The sequence below is a fragment of the Pleurodeles waltl genome, chromosome 1_1 (genome assembly GCF_031143425.1).
Source record: "Pleurodeles waltl isolate 20211129_DDA chromosome 1_1, aPleWal1.hap1.20221129, whole genome shotgun sequence".
NCBI lineage: Eukaryota > Metazoa > Chordata > Amphibia > Caudata > Salamandridae > Pleurodeles > Pleurodeles waltl.
Window position 1 is genome coordinate 806,657,076 of NC_090436.1, and position 13,801 is coordinate 806,670,876.

Consider the following 13,801-nt stretch of genomic DNA (forward strand, 5'->3'; position numbering starts at 1 on the left):
GCAGGCAGGCAAGGGGGGGGTTCCTCGGGGAAACCTCCACTTGGTCAAGGGAGAGGGACTCCTGGGGGTCACTCCTCCAGTGAAAGTCCCGTCCTTCCGGTCCTGGGGGCTGCGGGTGCAGGGTCTCTCCCAGGTGTCGGGACTTAGGATTCAAAGAGTCGCGGTCAGGGGAAGCCTCGGGATTCCCTCTGCAGGCGGCGCTGTCGGGGCTCAGGGGGGACAGGTTTTTGTACTCACAGTCTTAGAGTAGTCCTGGGGTCCCTCCTGAGGTGTTGGATCGCCACCAGCCGAGTCGGGGTCGCCGGGTGCAGTGTTGCAAGTCTCACGCTTCTTGCGGGGAGCTTGCAGGGTTCTTTAAAGCTGCTGGAAACAAAGTTGCAGCTTTTCTTGGAGCAGGTCCGCTGTCCTCGGGAGTTTCTTGTCTTTTCGAAGCAGGGGCAGTCCTCAGAGGATGTCGAGGTCGCTGGTCCCTTTGGAAGGCGTCGCTGGAGCAGGATCTTTGGAAGGCAGGAGACAGGCCGGTGAGTTTCTGGAGCCAAGGCAGTTGTCGTCTTCTGGTCTTCCTCTGCAGGGGTTTTTCAGCTAGGCAGTCCTTCTTCTTGTAGTTGCAGGAATCTAGTTTTCTAGGGTTCAGGGTAGCCCTTAAATACTAAATTTAAGGGCGTGTTTAGGTCTGGGGGGTTAGTAGCCAATGGCTACTAGCCCTGAGGGTGGGTACACCCTCTTTGTGCCTCCTCCCAAGGGGAGGGGGTCACAATCCTAACCCTATTGGGGGAATCCTCCATCTGCAAGATGGAGGATTTCTAAAAGTTAGAGTCACCTCAGCTCAGGACACCTTAGGGGCTGTCCTGACTGGCCAGTGACTCCTCCTTGTTATTCTCATTATTTTCTCCGGCCTTGCCGCCAAAAGTGGGGCCTGGCCGGAGGGGGCGGGCAACTCCACTAGCTGGAGTGTCCTGCTGGGTTGGCACAAAGGAGGTGAGCCTTTGAGGCTCACCGCCAGGTGTGACAATTCCTGCTTGGGAGAGGTGTTAGCATCTCCACCCAGTGCAGGCTTTGTTACTGGCCTCAGAGTGACAAAGGCACTCTCCCCATGGGGCCAGCAACATGTCTCGGTTTGTGGCAGGCTGCTAAAACTAGTCAGCCTACACAGATAGTCGGTTAAGTTTCAGGGGGCACCTCTAAGGTGCCCTCTGGGGTGTATTTTACAATAAAATGTACACTGGCATCAGTGTGCATTTATTGTGCTGAGAAGTTTGATACCAAACTTCCCAGTTTTCAGTGTAGCCATTATGGTGCTGTGGAGTTCGTGTAAAACAGACTCCCAGACCATATACTCTTATGGCTACCCTGCACTTACAATGTCTAAGGCTTTGCTTAGACACTGTAGGGGCACAGTGCTCATGCACTGGTACCCTCACCTATGGTATAGTGCACCCTGCCTTAGGGCTGTAAGGCCTGCTAGAGGGGTGTCTTACCTATACTGCATAGGCAGTGAGAGGCTGGCATGGCACCCTGAGGGGAGTGCCATGTCGACTTACTCATTTTGTTCTCACCAGCACACACAGGCTTGTAAGCAGTGTGTCTGTGCTGAGTGAGGGGTCTCTAGGGTGGCATAAGACATGCTGCAGCCCTTAGAGACCTTTCTTGGCATCAGGGCCCTTGGTACTAGAAGTACCAGTTACAAGGGACTTATCTGAATGCCAGGGTGTGCCAATTGTGGATACAATGGTACATTTTAGGTGAAGGAACACTGGTGCTGGGGCCTGGTTAGCAGGGTCCCAGCACACTTCTCAGTCAAGTCAGCATCAGTATCAGGCAAAAAGTGGGGGGTAACTGCAACAGGGAGCCATTTCTTTACATCTACTTTACAACAGTATACTCCACTGTAACCCACTTACTTTTAGCCATGCTGAGCAGCAGCCACCCTTGTGTACAACATGGCTAAAACACATTAGCAAAGCCAACAGCTCTTGCATAGGCGAGATGTATTGGCTTTGCCAATGCTTGTTTTCATAAGCTCGCTTTTTTATGGATTGTTTTTTTAAAAATTGACGTCTGGAATTATGGCCAGAGGGATCCTCAGCAGTTCTTTCCATAGCAAACTTCTCAGATAATCAGATCAGCATTTTTGATGTGATACCATACAGACAAAGCTGACATCCAAAGTTAAACTTTGTTATATATGGCGGAACTCCAGCCTTATCTGCCCTTGTACACTCTAATTTGGGAGGCAGAAGAGAGTTCTAAAGAGGGCATGCAGTTCTACTTTTGGGTAGGAAGACATTGCACTTTGAGCACATTCAGTATAGAAACAAATAATGGACCTGAAATAAATTGCCTAGTGCTAATTTTAAATTGGTGCCAAAACACACAACAGCTTCAATCTCTTGTTAGTATAAAGCCTGCAGTATAACTCTTTAGTTCTGCTCTTCTTAACCCGACCTCATGGATTATAGTATCATAAAGCAAATAGTCTGCATCAGCATTGCATTTGTGCCCGTGATTCCACTTTATCTGTTACAGAGCTATGTCACTGCAGTTAAAGACCGCCTTCCAGTCTATAAATACAACTTAAAGTAGCTGCCCGATTTCCACTTTTTTGTTGGTTAACGTTGATAGTGCGATACTATTAATAATGGTGTTAGTATGAGCCCTTAAGCCAATTTGAAAGTGCAGCAAAAGTGTTCTTTCTGGCTCCCAACTATTCAGTTCGGCCAAGAACAGTTTGTATTTGTCCTTAACATCTAGGGAACCTGTTAGCCTATAGTTGCTGGAGTCTCTGGAGGCCCTTTCTTGTAGAAGGGATTTAAAATTAAACCTCTCCAGAGTTATACCTATTTGAATACCATATTTAAACAAGGTCTAACGACTAGTCCCCCATAAATTCTGATCTTGCTTAAAGATAATTGGTTGAAGCTCATTAGGACCTAGATGTTTTTATCACCTCAGTTATGGAATCTACTCTAATAAGCTGACTACCATCCAAACGGAAACCTTTATGCATGCTGTTAGAGCCCAGAAAGCGAGCTATTCATAAAATGGGAATCGATGTAGCATAGCCACCCCAGTATCTTTTGTTAAAAAAATAGATACATTACATAAATTAAGGTTTGAATGCAAACTGATCCACATTTTTTAATGCTCAACATTTTGGATCCCTTAGCAGTTAACACGATTAATCATGAGCATACTTTCTGTTGGTTGATTGGCTTATCTGTGGAGTATTTATACTAATTCTATTTGGAACTCTTGGAACGGATATATATTTCAATAATGAGCTGTTGCTTCCTGACTTGTTTTATATTGATCTCTGATAATCCCTTTAGAGAACAGAAGTAAAATCGCAGATAAAAATTGTGCTGTTCTGAAGCATAAAACCTGTTTATCTAATATTCTTCTTGACTTTTTAATGCCACTTTGCTTTTGTGTACCTCAACGCCATGCTTGGCCGATTGTGAAATGTTCTCAAACCTCCTAGCCTGAACATTGAGGTAATATTCTCTTTCAGCTTGACTCCTCCAGTAAGCCTGTGCTAGGTGAGCCTCCAAAACTATACATTAAATGGCATATGTTTAAATTTAAAGCAGCTTTGTAAATAGTTGTTGATGTTAAAAATCATGCATTTGATAACTTTAAATCGAAAATCAATATCTCTTATGTTCTTTTAAGTTGAATCCAAATAAAGCTCATCATAGTCAGATTTAATCTGTAATGTACAATCCTTTTGAAGGACCGCAGCGCCAGATGCTTTCTTGTAGAAATGTAGGCTTTGCCTGAATGCTTAAGTAGTGCATGAGCTTTTAGAACAGGGACCTCCAATCTTTTCAGGAATAAGAGCTACTTATGCAGGCCTCGAAAAATCATAAAAATGTTACCAGCCTTGCCGGTCTAGTTACTTAAATAATCTACTCAACCTGACTGTAATGCTCTTGACCCATAAACTGGTTTCAGATTATGTAATCCTAAACAAATGTTTTAGTTCACTGAGCTCCCATTTTCTTCATTATCACATATGATAGCACATTTACATATGTTACTGCAGCATGCCGGCTGTACAAAAAGCTTTTGTTTAATAGACTAAATGTTTGCTCCATAAATAGTACAAATCTAGCTGCATATAGGATACTGATATCCCCTAACTTGCCTCTTAGTCAGGGCCATTGGAACTATGCAAGTGTGTGGCTGCAGTGATTTTAGCATAATTATACACTTGCCACATAGTCCATCATTGTAAAGAAATGGCTCCCTGTTGCAGTTACCCCCCACTTTTTGCCTGATACTGATGCTGACTTGACTAAGAAGAGTGCTGGGACCCTGCTAACCAGGCCCCAGCACCAGTGTTCCTTCACCTAAAAAGTACCATTGTATCCACAATTGGCACACCCTGGCATTCAGATAAGTCCCTTGTAACTGGTACTTCTAGTACCAAGGGCCCTGATGCCAAGGAAGGTCTCTAAGGGCTGTAGCATGTATTATGCCACCCTAGAGACCCCTCACTCAGCACAGACACACTGCTTACAAGCCTGTGTGTGCTGGTGAGAACAAAATGAGTAAGTCGACATGGCACTCCCCTCAGGGTGCCATGCCAGCCTCTCACTGCCTATGCAGTATAGGTAAGACACCCCTCTAGCAGGCCTTACAGCCCTAAGGCAGGGTGCACTATACCATAGGTGAGGGTACCAGTGCATGAGCACTGTGCCCCTACAGTGTCTAAGCAAAACCTTAGACATTGTAAGTACAGGGTAGCCATAAGAGTATATGGTCTGGGAGTCTGTTTTACACGAACTCCACAGCACCATAATGGCTACACTGAAAACTGGGAAGTTTGGTATCAAACTTCTCAGCACAATAAATGCACACTGATGCCAGTGTACATTTTATTGTAAAATACACCCCAGAGGGCACCTTAGAGGTGCCCCCTGAAACTTAACCGACTATCTGTGTAGGCTGACTAGTTTTAGCAGCCTGCCGCAAACCGAGACATGTTGCTGGCCCCATGGGGAGAGTGCCTTTGTCACTCTGAGGCCAGTAACAAAGCCTGCACTGGGTGGAGATGCTAACACCTCCCCCAGGCAGGAATTGTCACACCTGGCGGTGAGCCTCAAAGGCTCACCTCCTTTGTGCCAACCCAGCAGGACACTCCAGCTAGTGGAGTTGCCCGCCCCCTCCGGCCAGGCCCCACTTTTGGCGGCAAGGCCGGAGAAAATAATGAGAAAAACAAGGAGGAGTCACTGGCCAGTCAGGACAGCCCCTAAGGTGTCCTGAGCTGAAGTGACTCTAACTTTTAGAAATCCTCCATCTTGCAGATGGAGGATTCCCCCAATAGGGTTAGGATTGTGACCCCCTCCCCTTGGGAGGAGGCACAAAGAGGGTGTACCCACCCTCAGGGCTAGTAGCCATTGGCTACTAACCCCCCAGACCTAAACACGCCCTTAAATTTAGTATTTAAGGGCTACCCTGAACCCTAGAAAATTAGATTCCTGCAACTACAAGAAAAAGGACTGCCTAGCTGAAAAACCCCTGCAGAGGAAGACCAGAAGACGACAACTGCCTTGGCTCCAGAAACTCACCGGCCTGTCTCCTGCCTTCCAAAGATCCTGCTCCAGCGACGCCTTCCAAAGGGACCAGCGACCTCGACATCCTCTGAGGACTGCCCCTGCTTCGAAAAGACAAGAAACTCCCGAGGACAGCGGACCTGCTCCAAAGAAAAGCCGCAACTTTGTTTCCAGCAGCTTTAAAGAACCCTGCAAGCTCCCCGCAAAAGGCGTGAGACTTGCAACACTGCACCCGGCGACCCCGACTCGGCTGGTGGCGATCCAACACCTCAGGAGGGACCCCAGGACTACTCTAAGACTGTGAGTACAAAAACCTGTCCCCCCTGAGCCCCCGCAGCGCCGCCTGCAGAGGGAATCCCGAGGCTTCCCCTGACCGCGACTCTTTGAATCCTAAGTCCCGACACCTGGGAGAGACCCTGCACCCGCAGCCCCCAGGACCTGAAGGACCGGACTTTCACTGGAGGAGTGACCCCCAGGAGTCCCTCTCCCTTGCCCAAGTGGAGGTTTCCCCGAGGAACCCCCCCCTTGCCTGCCTGCAGCGCTGAAGAGATCCCTAGATCTCCCATTGACTTCCATCACAAACCCGACGCTTGTTTCTACACTGCACCCGGCCGCCCCCGCGCTGCTGAGGGTGAAATTTCTGTGTGGACTTGTGTCCCCCCCGGTGCCCTACAAAACCCCCCTGGTCTGCCCTCCGAAGACGCGGGTACTTACCTGCAAGCAGACCGGAATCGGGGCACCCCCTTCTCTCCATTCTAGCCTATGTGTTTTGGGCACCACTTTGAACTCTGCACCTGACCGGCCCTGAGCTGCTGGTGTGGTGACTTTGGGGTTGCTCTGAACCCCCAACGGTGGGCTACCTTGGACCAAGAACTGAACCCTGTAAGTGTCTTACTTACCTGGTAAAACTAACAAATACTTACCTCCCCTAGGAACTGTGAAAATTGCACTAAGTGTCCACTTTTAAAACAGCTATTTGTGAATAACTTGAAAAGTATACATGCAATTTTGGTGATTTGAAGTTCCTAAAGTACTTACCTGCAATACCTTTCGAATGAGATATTACATGTAGAATTTGAACCTGTGGTTCTTAAAATAAACTAAGAAAAGATATTTTTCTATATAAAAACCTATTGGCTGGATTTGTCTCTGAGTGTGTGTACCTCATTTATTGTCTATGTGTATGTACAACAAATGCTTAACACTACTCCTTGGATAAGCCTACTGCTCGACCACACTACCACAAAATAGAGCATTAGTATTATCTATTTTTACCACTATTTTACCTCTAAGGGGAACCCTTGGACTCTGTGCATGCTATTCCTTACTTTGAAATAGCACATACAGAGCCAACTTCCTACATTGGTGGATCAGCGGTGGGGTACAAGACTTTGCATTTGCTGGACTACTCAGCCAATACCTGATCACACGACAAATTCCAAAATTGTCATTAGAAATTGATTTTTGCAATTTGAAAAGTTTTCTAAATTCTTAAAAGACCTGCTAGGGCCTTGTGTTAGATCCTGTTTAGCATTTCTTTTAGAGTTTAAAAGTTTGTAAAAGTTTGAATTAGATTCTAGAACCAGTTGTAGATTCTTAAAAAGTATTCCAACTTTTAGAAGCAAAATGTCTAGCACAGATGTGACTGTGGTGGAACTCGACACCACACCTTACCTCCATCTTAAGATGAGGGAGCTAAGGTCACTCTGTAAAATAAAGAAAATAACAATGGGCCCCAAACCTACCAAAATACAGCTCCAGGAGCTTTTGGCAGAGTTTGAAAAGGCCAACCCCTCTGAGGGTAGCAACTCAGAGGAAGAGGATAGTGACTTGGAGGAAAATTCCCCCCTACCAGTCCTATCTAGGGAGAACAGGGTCCCTCAAACCCTGACTCCAAAAATAATAGTCAGAGATGCTGGTTCCCTCACAGGAGAGACCAACACCTCTGAAATCACTGAGGATAACTCCAGTGAAGATGACCCCCTGTTAGCCAGGATGGTCAAAAGATTGGCTTTGGAAAAGCAGCTCCTAGCCATAGAAAGGGAAAGAAAAGAGATGGGCCTAGGTCCCATCAATGGTGGCAGCAACTTAAATAGGGTCAGAGATTCTCCTGACATCCTAAAAATCCCCAAAGGGATTGTAACAAAATATGAAGATGGTGATGACATCACCAAATGGTTCACAGCTTTTGAGAGGGCTTGTGTAACCAGAAAAGTGAACAGATCTCACTGGGGTGCTCTCCTTTGGGAAATGTTCACTGGAAAGTGTAGGGATAGACTCCTCACACTCTCTGGAAAAGATGCAGAATCTTATGACCTCATGAAGGGTACCCTGATTGAGGGCTTTGGATTCTCCACTGAGGAGTATAGAATTAGATTCAGGGGGGCTCAAAAATCCTCGAGCCAGACCTGGGTTGATTTTGTAGACTACTCAGTAAAAACACTGGATGGTTGGTTAACTGGAAATGAAGTGTGTGACTATGTTGGGCTTTATAATTTGTTTATGAAAGAACACATTTTAAGTAACTGCTTCAATGAAAAGTTGCATCAGTATCTGGTAGACCTAGGTCCAATTTCTCCCCAAGAATTGGGAAAGAAGGCAGACCACTGGGTCAAGACTAGGGTAACCAAAACTTCCACTGGGGGTGACCAAAAGAAAGGGGTTACAAAAACTCCCCAGGAGAAAGTGGGTGACACTAGAGACAAAGAAAAAGAGTCCTCTGTAGGCCCCCAAAAACCAGAACAGGTGGGTGGGCCCCAAGACACAACCCAAAACAAAGGTGGGTACCAGGGTAAGAACTGGGATGCCACTAAGGCATGGTGCCACAACTGTAAACAGTCTGGGCACCACACCAAGGACACTTCTTGTCCCAAAAACAAACCACAGAACAAAATTCCAGGGGTAACCAGTGTAGCCATGGGAGATGACTCCTCAGATGAGGAGGTCTTCCTAGCCTTCAACTGGAAACAGGGCCCAACAGGTGACTTGGAGATTCCAGAGGGAAGTAGACACTTCCACCACCTACTGGTGAATGGAATCCCAACCACTGCCCTGAGAGACACTTGTGCCAGTCACACTATTGTGCATGACAGGCTGGTGCTCTCAAACCAGTACATCCCAGGTGAGACTGCCAGGGTAAGAGTTAGCCTAGACAGGGTCACTAAGAGGCCTGTGGCTTTAGTGCCCATAGAAGTGGGTGGCACTCTTAGCTGGAGAAGGGTAGTAGTCAGTACAGACCTCCCCCTTGATTGTCTCCTTGGAAATGACTACCCAGAGGTTAGTCAGAGCTCAAGAGAGGAACTGGTCCAGTGCCAGTCCTCTCCCAAGGATTCTGGAAGTCCTGCCTCTGCAGTAAATGCAAGCAGGCCCCAGAAAAAGAAGAAAAGAAAACGGAGTAGGAGGGGTGGACAACCTTTAGCCAAGGTTACAGCAAGCCAAGGAGATTCTGCTCCAGTAGGGGAGAACTCCAAAAATGGCCCTGATAAAGTCCAACCTGACCCACAAGAAGTCCTGGCTAGTCAGGCAACTGTTAAACCTGAGTGGGTGGCTCCTCAGCTAACAGAAGAAAGAGTGGAAGAAGGGTGTTTACTACAAGATGTGGTAACCCCCCACTCCAATACAGCAGACAGGCAACCTGAACCCAAAGAAGCCTGTAACTTAGCCCCTTCCCTTTTAGGTGAAGAGCTAAAGGTGTGGTTCTGGGCACTGACAGCTGTCAGTGGCCTCTGCTGGGTGTTAGCCTTTATGGCTGCACTATCCTTAGCATGGTGGTCTGACCCCATGCCAAATAGCAAGTTAGGCCCCCTGACCCTATTGGTCATGGTGGGGTTACTCCAGCTCTGGGTAACCTCTATGGGTAAGCTAGGGGTAACCCTGGCCAAGATAAGATTAGCAGAGGTGGATACCTCTAAACCCAAAATAAAAAGAATGGGTGGAGACATTGAAGAGGCAGACAAGAGGCAATTCAGACTAGGTCCTATCACTGTGGAAGTGGGTCAGTTCCCCAAAGGGAATGACCTGAACAGAAGGATGTAAGGCAGAGTAGGCCCTGCAACTAACCAGCCTATTTCTCCTACTCTTCCTCGCCTGACAGACTAGGAAGACTCTCCCAGCTTGGGCTGAGTCTCCTGGCCTGTAGGCTGGGGGGGGCTTGTGTAAAGAAATGGCTCCCTGTTGCAGTTACCCCCCACTTTTTGCCTGATACTGATGCTGACTTGACTAAGAAGAGTGCTGGGACCCTGCTAACCAGGCCCCAGCACCAGTGTTCCTTCACCTAAAAAGTACCATTGTATCCACAATTGGCACACCCTGGCATTCAGATAAGTCCCTTGTAACTGGTACTTCTAGTACCAAGGGCCCTGATGCCAAGGAAGGTCTCTAAGGGCTGTAGCATGTATTATGCCACCCTAGAGACCCCTCACTCAGCACAGACACACTGCTTACAAGCCTGTGTGTGCTGGTGAGAACAAAATGAGTAAGTCGACATGGCACTCCCCTCAGGGTGCCATGCCAGCCTCTCACTGCCTATGCAGTATAGGTAAGACACCCCTCTAGCAGGCCTTACAGCCCTAAGGCAGGGTGCACTATACCATAGGTGAGGGTACCAGTGCATGAGCACTGTGCCCCTACAGTGTCTAAGCAAAACCTTAGACATTGTAAGTACAGGGTAGCCATAAGAGTATATGGTCTGGGAGTCTGTTTTACACGAACTCCACAGCACCATAATGGCTACACTGAAAACTGGGAAGTTTGGTATCAAACTTCTCAGCACAATAAATGCACACTGATGCCAGTGTACATTTTATTGTAAAATACACCCCAGAGGGCACCTTAGAGGTGCCCCCTGAAACTTAACCGACTATCTGTGTAGGCTGACTAGTTTTAGCAGCCTGCCGCAAACCGAGACATGTTGCTGGCCCCATGGGGAGAGTGCCTTTGTCACTCTGAGGCCAGTAACAAAGCCTGCACTGGGTGGAGATGCTAACACCTCCCCCAGGCAGGAATTGTCACACCTGGCGGTGAGCCTCAAAGGCTCACCTCCTTTGTGCCAACCCAGCAGGACACTCCAGCTAGTGGAGTTGCCCGCCCCCTCCGGCCAGGCCCCACTTTTGGCGGCAAGGCCGGAGAAAATAATGAGAAAAACAAGGAGGAGTCACTGGCCAGTCAGGACAGCCCCTAAGGTGTCCTGAGCTGAAGTGACTCTAACTTTTAGAAATCCTCCATCTTGCAGATGGAGGATTCCCCCAATAGGGTTAGGATTGTGACCCCCTCCCCTTGGGAGGAGGCACAAAGAGGGTGTACCCACCCTCAGGGCTAGTAGCCATTGGCTACTAACCCCCCAGACCTAAACACGCCCTTAAATTTAGTATTTAAGGGCTACCCTGAACCCTAGAAAATTAGATTCCTGCAACTACAAGAAAAAGGACTGCCTAGCTGAAAAACCCCTGCAGAGGAAGACCAGAAGACGACAACTGCCTTGGCTCCAGAAACTCACCGGCCTGTCTCCTGCCTTCCAAAGATCCTGCTCCAGCGACGCCTTCCAAAGGGACCAGCGACCTCGACATCCTCTGAGGACTGCCCCTGCTTCGAAAAGACAAGAAACTCCCGAGGACAGCGGACCTGCTCCAAAGAAAAGCCGCAACTTTGTTTCCAGCAGCTTTAAAGAACCCTGCAAGCTCCCCGCAAAAGGCGTGAGACTTGCAACACTGCACCCGGCGACCCCGACTCGGCTGGTGGCGATCCAACACCTCAGGAGGGACCCCAGGACTACTCTAAGACTGTGAGTACAAAAACCTGTCCCCCCTGAGCCCCCGCAGCGCCGCCTGCAGAGGGAATCCCGAGGCTTCCCCTGACCGCGACTCTTTGAATCCTAAGTCCCGACACCTGGGAGAGACCCTGCACCCGCAGCCCCCAGGACCTGAAGGACCGGACTTTCACTGGAGGAGTGACCCCCAGGAGTCCCTCTCCCTTGCCCAAGTGGAGGTTTCCCCGAGGAACCCCCCCCTTGCCTGCCTGCAGCGCTGAAGAGATCCCTAGATCTCCCATTGACTTCCATCACAAACCCGACGCTTGTTTCTACACTGCACCCGGCCGCCCCCGCGCTGCTGAGGGTGAAATTTCTGTGTGGACTTGTGTCCCCCCCGGTGCCCTACAAAACCCCCCTGGTCTGCCCTCCGAAGACGCGGGTACTTACCTGCAAGCAGACCGGAATCGGGGCACCCCCTTCTCTCCATTCTAGCCTATGTGTTTTGGGCACCACTTTGAACTCTGCACCTGACCGGCCCTGAGCTGCTGGTGTGGTGACTTTGGGGTTGCTCTGAACCCCCAACGGTGGGCTACCTTGGACCAAGAACTGAACCCTGTAAGTGTCTTACTTACCTGGTAAAACTAACAAATACTTACCTCCCCTAGGAACTGTGAAAATTGCACTAAGTGTCCACTTTTAAAACAGCTATTTGTGAATAACTTGAAAAGTATACATGCAATTTTGGTGATTTGAAGTTCCTAAAGTACTTACCTGCAATACCTTTCGAATGAGATATTACATGTAGAATTTGAACCTGTGGTTCTTAAAATAAACTAAGAAAAGATATTTTTCTATATAAAAACCTATTGGCTGGATTTGTCTCTGAGTGTGTGTACCTCATTTATTGTCTATGTGTATGTACAACAAATGCTTAACACTACTCCTTGGATAAGCCTACTGCTCGACCACACTACCACAAAATAGAGCATTAGTATTATCTATTTTTACCACTATTTTACCTCTAAGGGGAACCCTTGGACTCTGTGCATGCTATTCCTTACTTTGAAATAGCACATACAGAGCCAACTTCCTACAATCATCTGCTGCATAATCTTCAGATTTTAACAAAGAATTGTGTTTCTAGTTCAATCGGTTCGAAAGTTACTAAATATACTATGATATGTTGCAGCGCAGTGAAAGGCCAGTCCAGCTTTGCACAGGGTCATGTTTATTTTGCTTATTGCTATATTTGGGTGTTAAATTGGTACTAATGAGGTGCACCCAATGTCCATAGAGAGAGTTACCAAGTTTAAAAATGATAAAATAATGAAGTAATATTATTGCAAAATGGGCTGCGTTATGCTGCACTGTTTTTGTTTTCTTGCCATATAATTTACTCAACCCTGTGGCTCTTGGTTCATTAGCAGCTTTGTCATTGGGGCGGGGCAAGAATGTTTAGCTAATCATGGTTCAAAACTAGCACTTTTAATGAATATGTAACTAAACCACAAAGTGGTAGTGCACTGTGATTTCCAGTCAGCACATTTTACATTGAAATAGCCACAAACCTTTCAAGTGACATGCGGTTTTTCTGATAAAACTATAGCGTACAAACAGTAATATTTGGAAATCGAGTTTTTGCAATTATTTTTCAGTTGAACATCACCATGTAAAGTGTTCTGACTTGCTTGCTCCTATTTAAATCTCTGTATCAGACGTCTGAATTTCAAATAAGTGCATTTGTAATTCCTGATATATTTTGATATATTTGTACTTTTTATTTAGTAGCTATTTAAATGTTGTATGTTAGAAAACTGACATCCTAAAGTCTTTTTTGTTTCCCAATAATTGTTACAGCTCACTTTACAAAATCATCTAACTGTAGTAAGAGAAAAAAAGTAAACACTATTTTTCAGGATAAGATAAGCTTTTAGTAAAAAGACATATTCATATTTGACCTCAGTCGTTGAACAGACAGCAAATTTGTAAAGATAAAATAAGATTTAGAGGCATCCCTATTGCTCATTCACTCTCTAAATGACCAGAACACCTGTTCTTTTCCATCTCATGTTCACTCCCCATAACGGAACAGATCAGTAGATCCTAAAAATAGCTCGACTTGATGAAATCTAACCCGCCATAGTGAGTAGGCTAGTAGAGTCTTCGAGGCCTATTATCTTCAATAAAAAGCATCTTGAGCTACTAATGTTATTAGAGTTGGATGAGTGATGATTGACCACATCAGACAAGATACATTAGTGGCCACAATTTACACAGTTACCAGTAATAATCACTTCAGTGCATCAGGAATGGCTGCCAGCATTAATTAAAAAAATGCTTTGGCAACATTGAATGTCTCTCCATGGGTATTATGAAACAGTCATAGCAGCAATGCACTTGGAACCAAGTTAATAATAGTAGTAACACGTCTTCCCAGCGTCACTTGATTTATCACTCCAGTAATTTTACAACTATGTCAAATTCAACTGTTTTTCTC

The 13,801-nt window shown here is 46.7% G+C and overlaps 1 protein-coding gene across 1 annotated transcript in view; it reads left to right on the top strand.

The window, feature by feature from the left end:
* PUM3 (pumilio RNA binding family member 3) overlaps window positions 1-13,801 on the top strand; it is a 517,651-nt gene that overhangs the window by 27,206 nt on the left and 476,644 nt on the right. The gene's annotated exons all lie outside the window — the stretch shown is intronic.